This window comes from Pleurodeles waltl, chromosome 1_2, assembly GCF_031143425.1.
Source record: "Pleurodeles waltl isolate 20211129_DDA chromosome 1_2, aPleWal1.hap1.20221129, whole genome shotgun sequence".
NCBI lineage: Eukaryota > Metazoa > Chordata > Amphibia > Caudata > Salamandridae > Pleurodeles > Pleurodeles waltl.
The window spans coordinates 64,396,451-64,417,784 of NC_090437.1; the positions used below are offsets into that span (position 1 = coordinate 64,396,451).

At 47.0% G+C, this 21,334-nt stretch overlaps 1 protein-coding gene across 2 annotated transcripts in view; it reads left to right on the forward strand.

Annotated features, from left to right (window-relative positions):
• The window catches only part of HELQ (helicase, POLQ like), a 449,876-nt gene that overhangs the window by 74,855 nt on the left and 353,687 nt on the right, over positions 1–21,334 (forward strand). The window lies entirely within an intron of this gene.

Below are 21,334 nucleotides of genomic sequence, written 5' to 3' on the forward strand. Positions count from 1 at the left end.
CATAGATTCCCATGCTTGAATCTTCTTCGTTGTTGAGGTGGGAGCACCACAGTAATTACAATTGGTAGTAGATTTCCATAGACCTGATCTGTAGCCATGTATACCATATTCTTGTGTAATCACCCTCATCGTTTTGGCCACAGGACAAGCTCAACCAACCAAATAGAAGCTTGTGTTCCATTCCTCCTATCCAGTAGCTTCACAACTCCGATTTCTTACCACAAGTCGTGTGAGAAGGAATCTCTCTGATCTCTGTTCAGTTTTTTCTCTTAAGAATTAGAACTTGCCTCAACTGTGATCTCCTCATTAATTTTATTTTCTCATTACTATTCTTGCAGCCCAGTTTGGTACTGTGAACATGTCAGAGGGCTTAAAAAGGGTTAATTTTGCCCACTCAGAGCTTGTGGGAAAATTAGTATTTTCTCTGAAGAACTTCATAAGGAGTGCATGTACTGTCTACACACATACCACAAACCCATGATGTGCAAATATTACAGGCCACGTGATCTCTCTGGAAATGAGGGACCCTCTTCTAAAGAAAACTATGAAGAGGGAAAGATCCGCTAAGGACAAGTGTGAACCACCTAAAAAGGCTCTATTAACTTGGTACAAAAAAGTCAGACATGTAAAAGCTGGCTTAGTAAGCATCCCAAGGATCGACAAAGATAAAGGAAACCGTGTCTGGGCCATCAACAACTTTTGAGAGGGCTTTAGCTTCTGCTGACGCCAGAAAGTCTGCCTGACAGAAATCAGGCAAGTTGTTTGTTAAACTGTCATTGAGACCTTCTACGTTGTCGTTGACTATGGCTGTGTCAACTACATCTACGTGCCTATGGCTTCATTGACTGCAAATATCGTGGTGACAATATCCTCACTGACTGCAGGATTGTCGACGTCCATCTCCTGGCCGACACAGAACACTGCTGTGCTGGCATCAACACTTTCGATGGATTTTTCATCTGCCCCGCTGTCTACACTGGTTCCAACTACTGCAATGAAGATCAGATCTTCCAAGCTGCAGATTGTATTCTCAAAGATGACTTAATCGATGGGCCCATTGACCGGCATTGCTGAGCCAATCCCACTCCGGAATTTATTTTGCCTAGCAAAGTCACACCGTTACCACCAGTCTGCCATTTGAAAATAGAACCAATGGAGGAAGAGGATGATGGAGGACCTTTCAGTGATGCCACAGATCCATCACAATTGCATGCCAAATGTCAAGAGTCCGAGGACGAAGGGGACCCTAAATATTTTTAGGGTGACTTTTCATTTAAGGGCAGACGGCAGAGAGAGAAAACATATGAAGAATCCATGGAATTGGGACCTTATAAGGAAAGTATACCTGAACAATCAGAACATGAAACTGTGATGCAAGTCCCTCTGACCCAAGTACAAGATCTGCGCACATTGTTGCAGGACTATTGTAAGTGATTTCCCGAAAAAGATGCTGCACCTTCAAACCAAGTTAAACCTGGGATGCCACTGGTACAGAGTTTGTCACAACAGGCCACACTGTGCAGCGAAAAGACATTTTGTAACCACAACAGCCAGAGACTGTCACTGTTCATGATGACTATGTTGGCCAACGAGACAATGACTATGAGACAGAAGTGGGTGAGATACTGCAAGATCAGATGACTCTTACTGGTAATGGGAATAATATATAGTCCCCATTTCTGCTCCACCAAACCCCACCAGCAAGTTCCCTGCTGGATGATATAGAGGGATTCGAGGCACTGTTTGAGAGAGCTGCCAAGCCATTTGATCTTGTGGTTTTGGTGCAACCAACAGAATGTTTCTTAAACCATATTGAAGAGGCAAATAAATAAAATCTGTGACATCCATACCAATCATTGACTATGATTGGGCCAAGGGACTTGAGGTGATGATGAACCTTGCTACAGTAGCAACTGTAATACCAAGACTTATTAAGAAAAAAAATAAGCAATGCCCCTGAGAATTCTATAGCCTGTTTGGTTGGCCACCTTAAGCCTGATTCCGTTGTCATGCAGGTAGTGCAGTGAAGAACAAAAAAATCCGACAACGCCCGGTTCAGCTCCACTGGATAAAGAGGGTAGGGCATTGGACAACCTAGGAAAGCATTTCTCCGCCATGGCGGCAATCACCATAAGGGTGTCCAATGGCCTGCCCATGATTGGTAGGAATGATTGTCAAATGTAGTTGGATCTAAATCAAGTCCTAAAATCTGTTCCAGAACATAAAAAAACAGTAAGCCAGGGCTTTCCTCCAGGAAGGTGTAAAGACATTTGTAAAAATAATAGATACAGTAGTGGATGTAGCCCTCACTGGCTTCAGACAAATGACTGGAGCAGCAATCTTAAAGGCAGGTTTGGCTAAAAGTCTCTTCATTCAGACCCGAAGAGCAGTCAAGGATTTTGGACATGCCCTACTACAGTGAGGCTTTTTGTTTGGAAAACAATTGATCATAACAGAAAAGTAGATAGCAGGGTCTTTGGGAGTATTGCAGCAGAGAAGGTTTCAATCCTTTCAAGGTGGTAAGAGTAGAGAACAGTATTCCTTTACTGGGGGGATACCAGCATTATTGATATCAGCCATATATCCAACAGTCACAGAGATATCAACAACAGTTCTCTCAACAATTTAGACCTGCAAGAACAACTGCTTTCTCCAGGCAATCAGGTAGACAAGAAGAGCTGCATCCACAGGCAAAGGACAGGAGTCTATCGGAAAAAACTGACATGTTCGTGAGAATGGTTGCCTCCTCAATTTCACATACTTTGAATTTCAGAGACACTCATTGCAATGGATAAGAACACTGGAAGGCTATCTCTTCCAACAAATGGGTATTCAACATAATTCTGTATGGATACACCCTGAAATTTATCCAGAAACCTTCATATCATCCACCTGTCAGGAGATCATTCCAAGATGTTCGGCTGTTAAAAGGATGCAGGGAGCAATAGAAGGAGTCACAAAAAGTTGCGGACACACAGGTTCTACTCCAACTTCTTTCTCTTCAAAAAGAAAAACAAAAAATGCAGTAAGGTGTTCACTTGAGACAGTTCAACCATTACCTCGAAAAACAAGCTTCCAAAATGATTCATTTGCATTATATCATTCAATTCATGAGACTACATGACGTCATTGGAACTCCTGGATACCTCTTTCCATATCCCCATTCATATAAAGCACAGACGATAGCTTAGATTCAAGATGGCCGGAGGTCACTACCAATTCAGGGTGCTACCCTTTTGGGCTAAAGTCTTCTGAAAACTCTTTACCAAATGTGTGGCACCAGTAGCAGCAGACCTTAGAAGGAACAGTAATCGGGTATTTCCTTAATTTGATGATGGCTAATAAAGGTGAATTCCCACAAGCCCGTGATGGATTCTACATGTGCATATTTGCAGCTCTTCAAGCCCATGGCCAGCCAGATAAACAGTGAAAAATCTTACATAACTCTTCACATAACAATTACATTTCTGAGGGCCGTTCTGAACACGAAAAGTTGTGAGGTGTACCTTCTAAAAGACAGTCAGAAAGATAATAACAATGGTGTCCAAAATGTCAAGAAAAAAGTCCACTTCAGTAACACAGTTCCAATCCTTTTTGTATCCTGCATTCCTCTCATCTCCAATCGCTGTCTGCACATTAAACCACTGCAGGAACAATTCAACAAGCAATGGACACAGGAATCATTCAAAGACGTTATCTGCATAACTGCAGAAATGGTGAATTCTATGCAGTGGTGGATGAAGGAAATCAACATTGCAGTGGGTTCAACATTCCTAGTCAAGGTACCAGGTTACGTCATGACAACGGATGCATCAGTGGAAGACTGGGGGGCCCATCTACAGGATTTAGAAATAAGTGTGAAGTGTTAAAATGAGGAAAAGAAGAACCAATCAATTTCCTCAAACTGAAGGCATTAGAATTGGGTTTCAGAGCTTTTCTGCCAAGAGTAAAAGGGTCAGAGGTCTTGATCCAAACAGTCAACACGCCCACAATGTTCCACTTAAACAAACCAGGAGGAACACGATGACGCCCACTGTCCAAGGAGGCACAGGTCATGTTAAACTGGTGTCTCCAACACAGAATCTCTGTAAAAGCAGAACACCTACATGGCAAGAGGAACAGCTGGGTAACCAAGTCAAAGAGGTTCTTGAAAGACTGCCAGGTGTGAGTGAGAGAGAAAATCAACACAACCAAATATTTCACAGATATGGAAACACTGTCTCTGGATCTATTCGCTACCCCAACAAACAAGAAATATCGACACTACATGAGCAGATTTCTGCAAATGGGATCATAGGGGAAATGTGCCACAGATGTCTTGGATAAAAATATTTGCTTAAGCTTTTCCATGGATACCTGTAATACCGCAAACACTGAACAAGATGAAGTGGGAACCATGCAGGATTATTCCAATAACTCCAGTGTGGCAGTGACAATACTGGTACACTGAGCTTCTTCTAATGTCAGAACAGCAACATATTCCACTCAAACCAGTCCCAGGATTGGTACACAGAAATTTTGGGCGGGTGGAACATCCAGTCCTGGAATCCATGAGCTTAGCCCCCTGGATCCTGTATACAATGAATTCCACTGGTTGAATGTTCCTCAACAATACAGAGACAATTTAGCGAAAGCTAGAGCGACGTCAACGAACAAGTCCATACAATGCAAAACCAATGAGATTTTGTAATTGGTGTGCCTCAAATTAGTGTCACACTGTTGCTTCAGAACCTATGTAGGTTCCGCCATACTTACTGCCTTTTGCTCAATCTGGGCTATGCCATAGTTTACATTTGGCTGCAATTTCAAGATTCAGACGCTCTAGGAATAAAAAATCACTGTGATCTGATAGGCTGATCAAAGAACTCCTTAAAGGTTTGTTTAGAAGTTATCCACAGTGTAACTTGTTTTTTGTGTGCAATTTTCGATGACAAAGTCTCCGATCATCTTTGCTTCTGTACCATGGTACGTTTCTTCTCTTGCCCTTGCAAGTTCCCTTGGCCTTGTACTTTTTGGTAACACTTAATGGGACTTCTCAAGCTGCAGATCTAGTGCTCTTTTTGAAAATCATTTGGGTGCCGAAGACTTGGAGACCCCTTGACGTTCTCATTCTGTCATCACATAGTTATAGCCCCTTACTAGATCACAGTGCACAGCATTTATAGGTTTATAGGTTTTTGGGTGCAACAGATGGACCCAGGGGGAATAACTTTTCATCTTTCCGTGTGCATCAAGTACAGTGGCTTGGGGTAGGTTAGGGAAGGTTGATGATCGGGTGTTCAATGTTTATTTTTTGTGTGTGTTTTTATTTTTTATATTTAAAAGATGTATATGATGGAAATTGTTTTTACGAAAATCATTTAAATTGGTCAGGTGTGATGGTTCACAATCAATATCTGTCCTTAAAGTAATCATTACCAGATTGCGGACATCTATAGTTTATACACGCATACACATGCATACACACACACACACGTTCAGACAGCACTACACACACACCCCTCAAGACCCGCGCTCACACAGCACTACACACACACACCGCACCCCCTCACCAAGTCAGAACTCAAGACCCACACTTACACAGCACTACACACACACACTGTACAACCACACGTATATGCATGCATGTTCCTCAGCACATGCACACTCGGCAAGCACTCCACTGAGATTAGGAACTTCATTGACTCTAACACACTGGACCTTCTCTTTCTCACCGAAATCTGGCTCAACCCCGTATTGGCGCCGGGCATTGTTGCAGCCATCCCTACTGGATACAAAATATTGCACCAGGATGGACCCCTTAAACCAGGAGGAGGACTCGCCATCATCCACAGAGACACCTCTTACACTGATCCAAAAGCCACTTTATTGAACACATGCACTGCAAGCTTCAGACTGTCAGTAAAACCACTATCAAAGGCACCCTCACCTACCGGCCCACGGGACCTTCCACTCACTTCAGCAACCTTTACTTTGACCTCGCCATGGCCACCAAAGACATCATACTCCTAGGCAGTCTCAACTTTCATTTTGACTGCCCCGTGGACTCTAACTCCCTCCACAGACTTGCTTGAAAGCCCTACAGAACATCGGCGTCACCCAGTTCATACAAGCTTCTGCCACAGCACTGGACACACCATGGGCCCCATAGTCTCCTCCAGTTGCAAGGCTAAAGCCAGCCATATACCCTTCACTCACACAGGAGGATCACTCCATCGTCCACTTCTACATAACAGGGCCAATAACCACCCTTAAGGAGTCTTGCACCATGCAAAACTGCTGTTGGAAGAAAGTTACAGAAACAGAATGGCTCAAAGCCCTCAAAATAAACTACTCGTACCCCATCAACAACCTCAGTGACACAAACAACATCAACAGCTGGATCACCATCTGCGTCAATACCCTTGTGCCCCTAAAAAACACCAAACCCAAAAGATCCAACAAACAAGTTAGCTGGTACAACGCTGACCTCAAAGAATCCAACAGAGTTTGCAAACAACTCAAAAGGAAATGGAGAACCACCCGAAAAGCCATTGTACGAAATACCTACAAGGCTGCACTTAGACACTATCATCATCAAGTAAAAGAAACTAAAAGTAAAGTCCCTGAGAATCGAATCTAGCTCTAACAACTGCAAGGAACGTTTGCCAAAATCCAACCTCGTAACCCAGATCATCGCCTCATACACGGACTCTGCAACAACCTTGGCGATTTCTTCCACACAAAAAAATCACTAAAATCTACAGCAACTTCGAACCCCAGCAACTCCCACCACCAATCGACCTTCCCAGTCTGATAACCTTATCAACAAAAGACTAACAACTGACAGCATGGAACCCCCTATCCATCGAGGGCACTGCAGCAGTAATGAAGACAGTCCACTCAGGAGCTCCCACAGACCTCTGCCCCCACCATATGTACAACCTGGGAAGAGCCATGTTCAGTTCTGCACTCACTTCCATCATCAACACATCATTCAAAACAGCCACCTTCCCAGATAGATGGAAACATGACAAAATCACCACCCTTCTAAAAAAAAAAAAACTAAAAAAAAAAAAACTCTCAGCCGACCAAAAGTACACAGCAACTACCGACCTATCTCGCTGGGGCTCCCCTTCCCAGCTAAAGTCATTGAGAAGACCATCAACAGACAACTCTCTGACCACCTAGAATGCCACAAACTTCTGGATGATTCGCAATCAGGTTTCCGAAACAACCACAGCACTGAAACGGCCCTCATCGGTGCCACAGACTGCATACGTACCATCCTTGACTGTGCACAGACCACTGCCCTCATCCTCCTTGACCTCCGCTGCTTTCAACACCATCTCCCACCAGACTACACATAGCAGGAATACAATGACCAGCACTCAAATGGTTAGCTTTCTCCCTTTCTGGAAGAACACAACGAATCCATCTCGCGCCATTCACGTCTGAACTAGAGGACCATGGGGATCATCACTCAACCCCACACTTTTCAACATATACATGAGTCCTCTGGCAAACATCATCAGATCCCACAAAATCCACACCATCTCCTATGCCGACAATACCCATCTCATTATTTCCCTCTCAGATGACATGCAGCAAGACAAACTTCAAACCGTGCAGGACCAGAGTGGCCAAATGGATGACAGACCACTTCTCACACATGCATTCAAGTCTCTACACAACATGGGACCCTCATACCTCAATCACCAGCTTTTCTTCCACCAAACTACCAGACAACTTCGCTCAGGATCACTCGCACTCACACAGAAGTAGAATGGAAAGTCAATCATTCTCCTACCAAGCCGCTAAATCCTGGAAATACCTCCCCCAACACATCTGGGCCTCATCCTCTCCTTGAATTCTGCAAAAATCCCAAAACCTTTTTATTCAGATAGACTTCTTGCTGGACCATCAAGACATCCTGAATTCAGACCCAGCCTCACCACACGCCTACATTCACCCACTCAGCACCTAGATACCCTTGCAGGTGACAAGCAGCACTCTGCAAAACCACCGTACATTACACTTCCGATTCCACTGTGTTCTTTTGTCAGCAGGGCCTTACAGAAGGGAAATGCACAAGGTTTCTTGCCACTGCAGCCCCCTTGAGGTTGTCCATGTCCTGCTGCTTTTTGGCAGTGGCTACTACAAAACATTCTTAAAATAGGACCAGGGAGCGCTTCCCAAAACCCAGTTTGAGCAGGGAATTTCTGTCAAAGCCTGGTTGCCTTCAGTCTGTAAAAGATGTCCTGACTAGGGGGTAGGTCATAACAAAAATTATTTTTTTAATAGGTGCCAACGCGTCCATCAAATCTACTGAATGTCTTGGACACAGACTTGCATGACCCACCTGCCATTGGCGCTTTTGTATGGCAGAGCTGAATGATGTCCATTTTCGAAATACCCTGCTGAAGCTTTTCTGGTTAGCAGTGCTGTTGACTTGCCCTTGTGAGTGCTTCCTGTCAGTCCAAAATGTCCAAAAATGGCAGCACATCACTTAGCCCTCTTCCACACTTAGATGAGGGATAAAGAGAGCTATCTCAATAGCCAAAGCTGCAAGGAGAGGGAGCTAGTGTAAGTTTGTTGAGTAAAAAAATCTCTTCCCTTCACCAGCCTTTATTGGGTTTTTTTTCTTCACTGACTCTATTCTTTTACTCTTAGTACAAAGGTCCAGCACCATGTGACCTCAATGATAATTGATGTAGAAGGGGCTGCCAGATTATCCCTCACACAACACTTATCTGTGGCTTCTCTGAGTAAGGAGTCCCTAAGTATGATCCTCAAATTCAGTATACCCCTGTTTTAAGGGCAGACCGCACCCAACCTTGAACTAGAAGATGGGCTTCCTGAGCTATGAGACTCTTTTCTTCCCATTCGCGGGTAAACTCTTTCTCTGTATTATGGCTGCCACTTTGTTTTTCTTTGCGTCTGTAAGACTGTGAATGATAAACCACGTAGCTCAGTGTTGGCAAGAGAATTACACTTCTCTATTCTTCTGTGTCGAGTTTGTGAAGTAGATATTTGTTAATATTGACGTGAACATCCAATCTGTCCAGAGACTAAGTTATTCTTGTTGGCAGGAAGTTCCAGTGTAGGCAATCATTTAGCAAAATGTATACATTGCTTATACCCAGGTACCTGTTGTCTCTGAATTGTGTATTACCATTGATTGTGTATTCTCTTTTGTGTGTTTTATACCTATGAACCTCCATTAGTAGTACATTTTTGTATACTTCATTTATTATTATCTACTTGACTGATGGATCCTTCCCTGTTTGCACCAAGCTTCTTTTGTTGGACATTTCAGGCAGATAGTGCTTAACTTTTCATAACGTTTCTCCAAAAAAATACCCCGGTCACATTTGTATTATTTTTTTTGTCTGGCTCAAAAGCAGTGGCATATGCAAATACCAATTGCTGAAAACATACATATAGTGGACTTTGGCTTCGTCCAGGGGAGTATTCTTTTACCTCATGCTGTTTCTTGTATCATTCCACATCGTAGGAAATGCTTCAATATGAATGCTCAAGGACCAAAGTTGCTTCTGAAGAATACTCCCAATCATAACTCTGTTTGTTACATTAATTATTTTAGTTCAGTTTATTCAGCTTATTTCGGAATACCAGCCCCATAAAACTCTTAATAATTAAAATATACAACAAATGAAAAAAAATTAAATATGCAAGAATTATTTGACGTCATAATAACATAAAAATATACAAAATTAAAAAGTTAAACACAACTTTCCACACTATATACATTATTTACAGTAATCTTGAAGGTTTAGAAAGCTGCCTCTAAACATTATATAAAAACGTGCTTATAAAAATATTAGGGGATGAGGTTTTGGTTTGTATAACATGTAGATCAGGCAAATAGTTTCTTAAACCCCAATGTTTGGTATAAAGGGCAGATCTATCTGCTCCTTGCTTTTGTGTATGCCTTGCAAAAAACAGAGCATGCCCTGTTTTCACTAATCTGGGAGTGGCACAAATTGCACCTCAGCTTGTTGGTGAGACAAGCTTTCAATTTGGAGGTATAGGCATTTTTATGCAGAACGTGCCAAATTTGAAAGTCATAAGGTTTTTGATTTATTTGAGCAGATGATGCTGGAGACTGTTTTATTACTCAAAAATGTAACTGCCGTTTTTTTGTTGTTCGGAATACATTGTGAAATGAAGTAGCTCCAATAAACAGATAATAGTGAACTCATTGATTTCCTATTTGGGGATCATGGTTTAGGCCACATACTTTCGAGGTCTATAGCACTAAACCAGTTTTTTGCATGTCAAAGCCATGGCGAAGAAGAGCTTTTATGAATGGACAAAATTGGTTGTAAACCTGCCTGATAAGCGTCAAGCTAAGCAGTTGTTCACACTCGTTCCAAGTACGCAGTGGACGTAATGCTGCTAAATAATCAAAACACATCAAAAAGTACAGGCATCATCGAGCTGCTTTGAGGGAAATTAACTAAACATCATATAAATGCATTTTAGCTTAGTCGTTGGCATAACAATCACTATACTCCAGATTTCAGCCCCTTACAGGGAAACAGGGTTGCACCTTTCCTATATACTCTTATAGAGTTGGGGACACTAATTTAGATATAGAGGCCATATGGAATTTGAGAGTTGCTCCAGAACGATGAAGTATAGTGGTGCTGCTCTTTTCAAATTGCAGATCCAAGATGACCTATTATCAATTTGTATACCCAAGTAGTCATATTGAGCAACCCTTTAGAGCAACCAGTCACCTAACCTCAGTCTTCCTTTGAGTGATCTATGAAGGTAGAATGCCATATGTTTTTTGATCATTCATTTCAAGTCCCTTTGTGTCACAAAACACCTTAACTGTGTCCAAAAGGTTCTGCAACCCTTTAGGTGTTCTTGAGAGGATCACCGAGACATTGGCAAAAAGTCAGGATATGCATGCCATCGAGCTTGGATGAGTCGTACATGCAGTCTAGAAGTACCTGAGTAATTTCATTGATGTAGAGGGAAAACAAGGTTGGTGCTAGCACGCAGTTCTGTTGCACACTTCTGCGAACTGGAATGTGGTTTGTCACTCCGCCCTTCTACCCCAGTGGACGTGTGCATAGTTGTTGTTGTGTAATCTCACAGTAATGGACAGCAGTTCAACTGGAATGCTCATGAATTTGAGGGATTCTCACACAAATTGTCTTAGTACAAATCAAAAGCGGCTTTCAAGTCCAGGGAGGCAACGTAACTGGTTATCCTTGTTTACATTTATTTACTTCCAAGTAAGTAAAGACATCCTAAATGCTTGATCTATTCACACAAGGCTTAAAGCCAGCCTGGAAAGAGGAAAGTACCTGCCTGTCATTCATGTACAGTTCTAGCTTGTCTGAAGACCTTCTGCCGATTGTCCAGAAAGCTTATTGGTCTGTAATTTCCTGGACCACTCCTCTCACCCTTTTTGGAAGTAGGTAGGTGTAGTAATTATATATAGTTAAATATTAATATAATGAGTGTGCCTTTTTATTCACTTGTTCTCCTCCCTTTGGAATGTTCCTCCCCCCCTTACCTCTTCAATGGAATCTTCCTTGGGGAGCTCGATTTGGAATATTGGAGAATTGGCAGTTGTGTGGACCAAGTGCCTGAATAAAGGCCTATACCAGCTCATCTTGCCTTGCTGGTTTCTTTATCAAATTTAACACTGGAGGTGAGTGCCCAACTGTGTAGGGGGTATTTCCATTCTCAACCCCTTTGTCTACTCTCTCCAAATCATAGCGCAGTACAGACAATTTAGTGCATTTTACGTCTCTTAAGTTGTGATGAAGAATCCTCTAGACGGAATTCTTTCGGTGTCACCTCAACCCTATATCACAAATCACCAGCCACTGCACTGCCATGGAGCATCCCTCCTATCCTGAGGGGTTTAAGCGATTTGTGAAGATTGTTGACGAGGAAGAATAGGTGGTATTTTCCCATTGCTACCATGATCCGGCAACCTTTGGACCGGTGTGGTGGGGAAGAAGAGGAGGAGTTCCTTCTTCTTTCTATGAACCAACAACTTCAAGGCTGGTGCAACTCTACTTTGTGTCTCGCCCATATATAGCCTGACAGGAGTTTCCGGACAAATCTTCTGTTACTACTGGGGAATTTAGAACTCAGTAGTAGCCCTCTGGAAACTCTGCGAGCCGGCAAACTTCATTATTGTTCAGCACTTTTAACTGATCTCTACTGTTGAGTCCGCATTATTACAGGGCATAAGAAAGGCACGTTCAGAAGAATTGACAAAGTACAGTAGCTTTTGATAAAATGTGTTAATTTTAAAATAAACATTTCCAAAGGATCGTCTGTATACGCAGTGTCTCACTTCCCAATATCACCATTTGAAAAGTAGACTTTAATGTTGTAAGCCCTTGGATTCCATGTAATGAACCCATACCTCTACAAAATTATTGATGACACATACATCTTAAAAATACAACAGAACTCTGGATAATGTTTTCATTATCTTAGTGCCATTGATATTGAACTTTGGAGAAAAGTTACATAGTGTTGAATAGTTATATTTATTGGTTTGTTTGACACTGCGCATGATTCTGCATATTTGTATACTTATTTCCTATTGACCTTTTTGTTTATTATCATTCATTGCTGTATTAAACTCTAAGACCGGCTTTATGGCTGTTGCAAGCATGAATCAACCACTTTCCTTTTTAAATGATATTGGAGAACCAGAAATTCATTGGAAGAATTGGGTAAAGTTATGTGACTCATATGTTATTGCCATTGGTGGGGAAACATTCAGTGCAGTATGGAAGTAACACATACTGTTGCATAATATAGGTGGCCATGGGTGCAAAAGCTATGAAACGTTACTAGACCCCAAAGGTGAAGGAGAAGGTATATATGAAGATTAAGATGTCTATCAAACTACATTTAGAAAACTTGGAGTTCATTTCGGAGACAAAATTAATGTAGTGTTGGAGCCACATAAAACTTTCAATAGAGTACAAGGGAAAAAGGAAAGTATTACAAATTATGTTGCAGCATTAGGAGGGTTGACTAAGTTATACTAGTTGGGTAATCTGACTGACTCTATTATAAGAGACCAAGGGGGTCATTACAACGTTGGCGGTAAAAGCCGCTTACCGCCGTGCAGAAGACCGCCAAAACACTGCCGCGGCCGCGGAATTCCGCCACAGCTATTATGACACACATCTCGGAATCCGCCGAAATTCAGACACCCACACAACTACGCCACACCAAAGGTCAGTGTTAAACTGGCGAAAACAATTCCTCCACTGTCACGCCAACAGAAACACGCCCATGCTATTATGACCCACGAATCCACACGGCGGTCTTTCAACTGCGGTATTCCATTGGCGGTACACACCGCCGTGCTCAAAATACACACACATCTCCAAAAGACCGCCACATTGGACAATTCCAAATACACACACCTGACACACATACAAACACCACTCCCACACACCCAATTCAATATAAAACACACACCCACATCACCCACAACCCCCTATGACCATAATTCACGAATGAAGGCCAGAGAGACAGAGAGCACAGCAATTGAGAACCCAGCAATTGAGAACCCAGCAATTGAGAACCCCACCACACAGAGGCACACAACACCATCACCCATACAACATTCCACGCACAAAACACCACACACCACTACACATCACCACACACATCAACACTTACACGACCCCACACATCACCCACACCACCCCATGTCACACCAAAGACACCCCCGGTTTTCCGAGGAGGAGCTCAGGGTCATGGTGGAGGAAATCCTACGGGTAGAGCCACAGCTATTTGGCTCACAGGTGCAGCACACCTCCATAGCCAGGAATATGGAGCTATAGCGCAGAATCGTGGACAGGGTCAACGCTGTGGGACAGCATCCAAGAAATCGGGAGGACATCAGGAAGAGGTGGAACGACCTACGGGGAAAGGTGCGTTCTGTGGTCTCCAGGCACAACATCGCGGTACAGCGGACTGGCGGCGGACCCCCACCTCCTCCCCCACAACTAACAACATGGGAGGAGCAAGTCTTGACCATCATGCATCCAGAGGGCGTCGGAGGAGTCGGTGGAGGAATGGACACTGGTAAGTCAAATCTTAACTATCATATCCCCCACCCTACCTGCATGCTATCACACACCCCCACCCTCACCCCCTCCCCTATCACCCCAAATCCTCACTAATGTACTAATAACACAAACCACTCATCCCAACACCAAGCCCTGCATGACACAACTAAGCATGGTCACCCCTCACCAAAGCATGCTCACTGCACATACCCAGAACAACCCCCTAACCATCATCACACAAACCCACACACAGGAATGCTTGCACTGGGGTACCATTACACACACACATGCAATAATCATGCTCTTATATCCCTGCAGGACCACTACGGAACGTCACCACACCTGAGGGTCCAGACATCTCCACTCCACCCACAGAAGAGGCCCACAGTGACGACAGCAGCTCTGCCCTACTGGATCCTGATGACCAGCCCGGACCATCGTGGGCCTCGGCACAGTCGGTTCCCCTTGCACAGGCACAGCCCAACACTGACCTTCCACCCTCTGGTAACACCAGCACAGCACCCACCCAGCGGGCCCATACCTCCGTACCCAAGACACGTCAATTAGCGGTGTGTCCACCACTACAGGGAACCCAGCATAACCCACCACCCCAACAACAACAGGGACCTGGGGGCAGTGGTAGTGGGCACATGGTCCAGGGGACGGAGGCACAGGGAAACTGGGAGGGCTGCTGTGCGACAGGGGGCGGAGCATACCACCACTCCCAGGAGACGACGGCGACGGTCCTGGCCAAGTTTCAGGAGACCCAGCGCCTGCAGGAGGAGCAGTATTTTGGGGTTCAGGGAGGAGCTCAGAACCATCAGCTCCGCCCTGGACACCATTGTAGGGGTGCTGAAGGACATACAAAAGACCATGATGGACACCGTGGCACTCCAAGGGGCCCCTGACACTAGCATGGACGATGAACTGCCCACCACCTCCGCCGGTGCTAGTGGACAGGACGCCCCGCCACAGGACCACCACACCAGCACCCCACCCCCTGAAGACGGACAACCACCAGGCAAGCGGTCCCTGAGATCCAGGAACAGGACAGAGCAAGATGGCAAGACCCCCGCCAGGAAATGAGACCACCCTGATTGTCCTCCCACTTTGTTACCCTGTCCATACTTTAACTGCCCCAGCTCCACTTCCTATGCCCATATGGGCAGTGCACCTGTGTGACCAATAGACTGGACTCTGCCATGGACATTCCTCCACCGTCCCCCATCACCATTTTACAACAACCCTCCATTTTTTAGCACTTAAATAAACACCCTTGAACCACAAAATCTGGAGTCAGTCTGTGATTTGGTAAATTTGTATTATCAATGACCGTGTCAAAATGCGTTTTCAATTGTAAAGCCAACATACCTATGTCACACATCACAAGTCCTTGAAGGATGCAAGCAGATGACACACGTTGGTAACCACACCTGTGAAACCGTAATGGAAAGGTACAACTCAGTGACCAAATAGTGCTATTGAATGACAGACATGATCGAGGTAGAAGTGTGAAAGTGAATGTAATGGTAAAAAAGAAATGTTCTCACCTGTGTGTCACTGGAAATATTGCTGTATGACTGACTCCCTGTTGTCTGTCTTCTTCCTCAGCTTCATCCTCATCACTGTCCACAGGCTCCACAGCTGCCACAACATCGCCATCTGGACCATCCTCCTGCAGAAAAGGCACCTGTCGTCGCAAAGCAAGATTGTTAAGCATCGAGCAGGCGATGATGATCTGGCACACCTTCTTCAGTGAGTAGAATAGGGAACCACCTGTCATATGGAGGCACCTGAACCTGGCCTTCAGGAGGCCGAAGGTGCGTTCGCTCACCCTCCTAGTCTGCCCATGGGCCTCATTGTAGCGTTCCTCTGCCCTGGTCCTGGGATTCCTCACTGGGGTCAATAGCCAGGACAGGTTGGGGTAACCAGAGTCCCCTAATAGCCACACACGGTGCCTCTGGAGTTGACCCATCACATACGGGATACTGCTATTCCGCAGGATGTAGGCGTCCTGCACAGAGCCAGGGAACATAGCATTTACCTGGGAGATGTACTGGTCTGCCAAACATACCATCTGTACATTTATCGAATGATAACTCTTCTGGTTCCTGTACACCTGTTCACTCCTGTGGGGGGGGGAACCAGAGCTACATGGGTGCCATCAATTGCACCTAGGATGTTGGGGATATGTCCAAGGGCATAGAAGTCACCTTTAACTGTAGCCAAATCCTCCACCTGAGAGAAAACGATGTAGCTCTTTACGTGTTTCAGCAGGGCAGACAACACTCTGGACAACATTGGAAAACATAGGCTTTGACATCCCTGATGCCATGGCCACTGTTGTCTGAACAGACCCACTTGCAAGGAAATGGAGCACTGACAGCACCTGCACGTCCGGGGGGATTCCAGTGGGATGGCGGATTGGTGACATCCGGTCTGGCTCCTACTGGGTACATAGTTCCTGGATAGTGGCACGGTCAAACCTGTAGGTGATGATTAAATGTCGCTCCTCCATTGTCAACAGGTCCACCAGCGGTCGGTACACCGGAGGATTCCGCCATCTTCTTAAATGTCCAAGCTGACGGTGCCTAGGAAGGACAACAGCGACCACAGAGTCAACAAATTTCCAGATATGTACCCACAGATACACAGAACACAACACCAAACACAACTCTTCCTGTATGTGTGTTGAGTGTAGGCCTAGGTATGTGTGACGCAGTAGTAAACGAAGCCATGTGGGCCCCTGAAATGGCAGCTGCCTGACCTCTAAACTGGGACAATGGGATGTGAGGTATCTGCGCTGGCGTTGTACCCTGTCGCGGTAGGCGGTCGTAGACCGCGGCGCAATGTTGCATTGGTTAACTTTGGACCCTATGGGTCCCAGGAGCCAATGATGAAGTGCGCCGGCGGTGAGGATATGCACCGCCGCGGACATCACCGCCGCGGACGTTACCGACATTTTTTATCTGTTCAATCACTCGATACCTGATCTTCGACAGGAGAGGACCTACCAAGTGCTGCTGTGACCTCGGTCTGGAAGAGACAATGGCTGCTGCGTCTGGGGAAAGGGCCCCTGCCTTCACTGCTCAGGAGTTGGAGAAGCTCGTGGACGGGGTATTCCCCCAGTACACGCTACTCTACGGTCCTCCAGACCAACAGGTAAGTACCAAGGGAGTACGTTGTATGGGCTATGCCTGGGTGGAGAGGGCTGGTTGTAAGAAGGAAGGGGGCAGAGTTCAGGGAACATGAAGGACTGTGAATGCATGTGCTACATGGCAAGGGTAGGGATGGGGGCCACTCACATCGACGGTGCAGTTGGTAATGACTTTACTTCTTCCCCTGTGCATGTCATGTAGGTCAGCGCCCACCAGAAGAAGGACATTTGGCATGCCATCGCCAAGGACGTCCGGACCCTGGGGGTCCACCAGAGACGGGGCACCCACTGCCGGAAAAGATGGGAGGACATTCGCCGCTGGAGCAAGAAGACGGCGGAGGCTCAGCTGAGGATGGCCTCCCAACGTGGGAGGGGTGCCTGTCGCACCATGACCCCCCTGATTTTCAGGATCCTGGCGGTGGCCTACCAGGAGTTGGATGGGCGCTTGAGGGCATCACAGCAGACACAAGAGGGTGAGTACACTCTCATTCTGGTGACTTTTTACGCAGCGGAGGGGTCTGGGTGGGGGAGGAGGGATGTGAGTTTCCCTAGGCCAGGGCGACTTACGTAGGCTAGGCCCCTCCGTAATGCAGGCCATGTGCCACTCCACCCCACCTCAGTAGAGGGCCAAGTACAGGTATACATGCCCCTGTGGCATCCATGTGTGCAGATGTCCACCATAGCCATGTAGGCCAGATCCCAGGAATTGCATCTGTAGTGGCCAAGAGCACGGCGTAGTGCAGGGGGCTGCTGTGTCTGTATTGTCCGCCAATGGTAGCGGTAAGCCATGCACTCAACCTGTCTTTCTTCTGTCGTTCCTCCCCCCCCCCCTTTTTCTGCTCTCCCTGTTCTTTTGTGCATCAGCATCATCAGGCGGAGGTACAGTGGCACCGGAGCACGAGGGAGCTGCATCCCACATGGCCATGGAGGGCCACACCACGGACTCTGAATACACCAGTGGGACGGAGGGCGAGGGGAGCTTCACGTCGGTCACCAGATCACCAACCAGCGACACAGACTCGTCCGCCAATGGGAGCTCCCTTGTGGTGGCGGCACCATCTGTGCCCCCCACTTCTACAAGTACAGCCGCCACCTCCCCTACCAGCACCGCCCTCCCAGCAGCCCCTCAGCGTTCGCCCGCGCCCGCTCACCCAGGAGGGTGGGCATCACCTTCGCCCCAGACACCTCAGCCCCTGCCCCTGTCACGCCTGCTGCCCTCAGTGAGGAGGTCACTCACTGTTGGCCAGTCTACCATAGTGAATGCCATCCAGGGTGTAGAAAGGGAGTTGCAACACACTAATACATTCTTGGAGGGCATTCATTCTGGTCAGGCTGCCCATCATCGAACCCTGCAATCTCTGGCCTCAGCACTGATGGCAGCCATTGTCCCTGTGTCTAGCCTTCCCCCCTCCAACTTCCTCCACCCAGACCCAATCCCCTGTACCCCAGCCTATCCCAAGCACACCATCAAACAAGCATGCATACACCTCAACACACACAAGTAGCTCAGGCAAACATAGGCACCACACAACCCACAGGCACTCACGCAAGCATCACCCACATACAGACACAGCCACATCCACTGCCTCCACTGTGTCCCCCCTCCTCGTCATCTCCCTCCTCCCTCCCAGAGGTGTCTACACTCTCACCTGCATGCACTACATCTACAGGCACTAGGACTCGCACCAGAAAACCCAGCACCACACCCCGCTCACCTGCACTCACCACCCCCACTACCATTTACACGTGCCCTGTGTCCTCTCCCAGTGTGTCTGTGACACCCCCTCCCAAAGTACACAAACGCGGGCACCCACACACCCAAAATCCATCCACCGCACGACAGCCTCCAGTATCTGCACCTGCACCCAAAACACCTAAAGTTACACCTCCTACAACCACCTCCTCTTCCTCCACTCCCAGACCCCCTTCAGCTACCCATCCCAGTCTTCATCAGCAACTCTTCCTCAGCAACGTTGACCTCTTTGCCCCCACCCCTCCAATTCATAAGTCCCGTAGTAGCACCTCAGCCAAAAAAACTCCAGGAACTGTGGTGCGTGTTCAAGGTGTGTGGAGTGCACCGGCCACCAGGGCAGCCAGTGTGACACAGAGCCAAAGCACTGCCAGTCCACCCCCTGTAAAGAACCTGAAGTTGGAAAGTGGCCGATGGGACAGGGTGAAGACTCCTGGCGGCAGAACTGCTCACAAGGGTCCCAGGGGGATTGCAGATTCAGCTGTGACTCCTCCAAAGGTGGTGAGGGGCCAGAAGAAGTCTGCACAGTCTGGTAAGAACAGCACGGCGGAGAAGGGCGTCATCCTCCCCGGCGGCCAGGAGGGCAGCAGTATCGTCACTGGTCAGGAGACCACCGCCAGAGTCAGTGCCCAGGAGGGTAGCAGTATCATCACTGGTCAGGAGACTCACTGGTCAGGAGACCACTGCCAGAGTCAGTGCCCAGGAGGGCAGCAGTATCGTCACTGGTCAGGAGGCCACCGCCAGAGTCAGTGCCCAGGAGGGCCCTGGCAGCGACAGCCCCGCTGGGCAATGAGGGACCGTCATGCCACACACCAATGCACAGGTCAGAGACCGCCATGGCAAAGCACCGCTGCACAAGGAAAACACCGCCATGGCAAAGCACTGCTGAACAGGTCAGAGACCACCATGGCAAAGCACCGCTGCACAGGGCAAAGCACCGCTGGACAGGTCAGAGACCACCATGGCAAAGCACCGCTGGACTGGTCAGAGACAGCCATGGCAAAGCACCGCTGAACAGGGCAAAGCACCGCTGAACAGGTCAGAGACCGCCATGGCAAAGCACCGCTGAACAGGTCAGAGACCGCCATGGCAAAGCACCGCTGAACAGGGTAAAGCACTGCTGAACAAGGAAAACACCGCCACATCAAGCATCATTATCCCATGTGCAGCTGGGACAGTGACGGAACAGGAACCGTCACAGGGATCCTGATGCAGTCTGGGCACCATTCCCCCTCCAGAACCAGTGGAGACATGCATCCACTCCGTCTGTCCTTAACAGGATGAAGCACTCTGGGCACCATTGCCCCCTCAAGGACAGATGGAGTGGATGCATGTCTCCACTGGTTCTGAACAGGATGAAGCACTCTGGGCACCAGTCCCCCTCCAGAACCAGTGGAGACTGTTATCCACTTGAGAGACTGTGGCTTTGCACTCCCCAGGATACATCAATGGACATGGATCCCCGTTGTGGATCTGGCGTGGTGCTGTAATCCGGCTGAGGTGCCCCCCCCGCTTCCCTTCCCCCTGAGGTGCCTGTTGTATTTCTATCTGATGCCCCTGCAGTGTTCTCTCTGTGGACAGGTATCTAGTGTGGGCCTCGCCCATGCCTTTTTGGACTAGTGGTGCACGGACATTGATGTGTATACCTGCACTACTTCTCTTAATGTATATAATTTTGAATGTGTGTATATATATATATTTGGAACTGTATTTTGATACATTACAATGTTTGAACTGATTTCCTTTTGTCTTTGCATTCTTCCGGGGGGGTTGTGGGTTGTTACTGTGATGTTTGGAAATGCATTGGTGTGTGTGTTGTAATGTGCGGGGGTGGGGGTGTTGCGTGTGTGTCCCTGACTTTTGTCTCCCCCTCCCCTATGGCGTAGGTGCAGTACTCACCGTTGTTGTTGTTCGTAGATGAGCAGGAAGACAAGGGCAGGGAGTATTTGTAATTTCGGCTCCATGGTGTCCTCCTTTCTCGTGGATTATGTTGAGGTGAGCGTTTTCCCATTGCAAAAGCTGTTTCCTCCGTGTTTTTATCCACGGTGAATCCGCCCCGGAAAAGGTGGCGGATTGGCGGGTTGTGATACTGTGGGAGATACATTGTCTTCCGCCTATCTGTTGGCGGTGACCGCCGCGCTGCTTTTCTGTACTGCCGTGGCAGGCGGTGTGTTAAAGTGGCTGTCTATGTTGGCGGTTTCCGCCATGGTCATAATTCAGTTTTTTGTCCGCCCGCCTGTTTGCGGTATTACCGCACCTTTAACACCGTCCGCCAGGGTTGTAATGACCCCCCCAATTGGTTGGATGTACGAATAATTCTCCTACCCAAGAGAAGTTGGAGGCAAAAAGCCT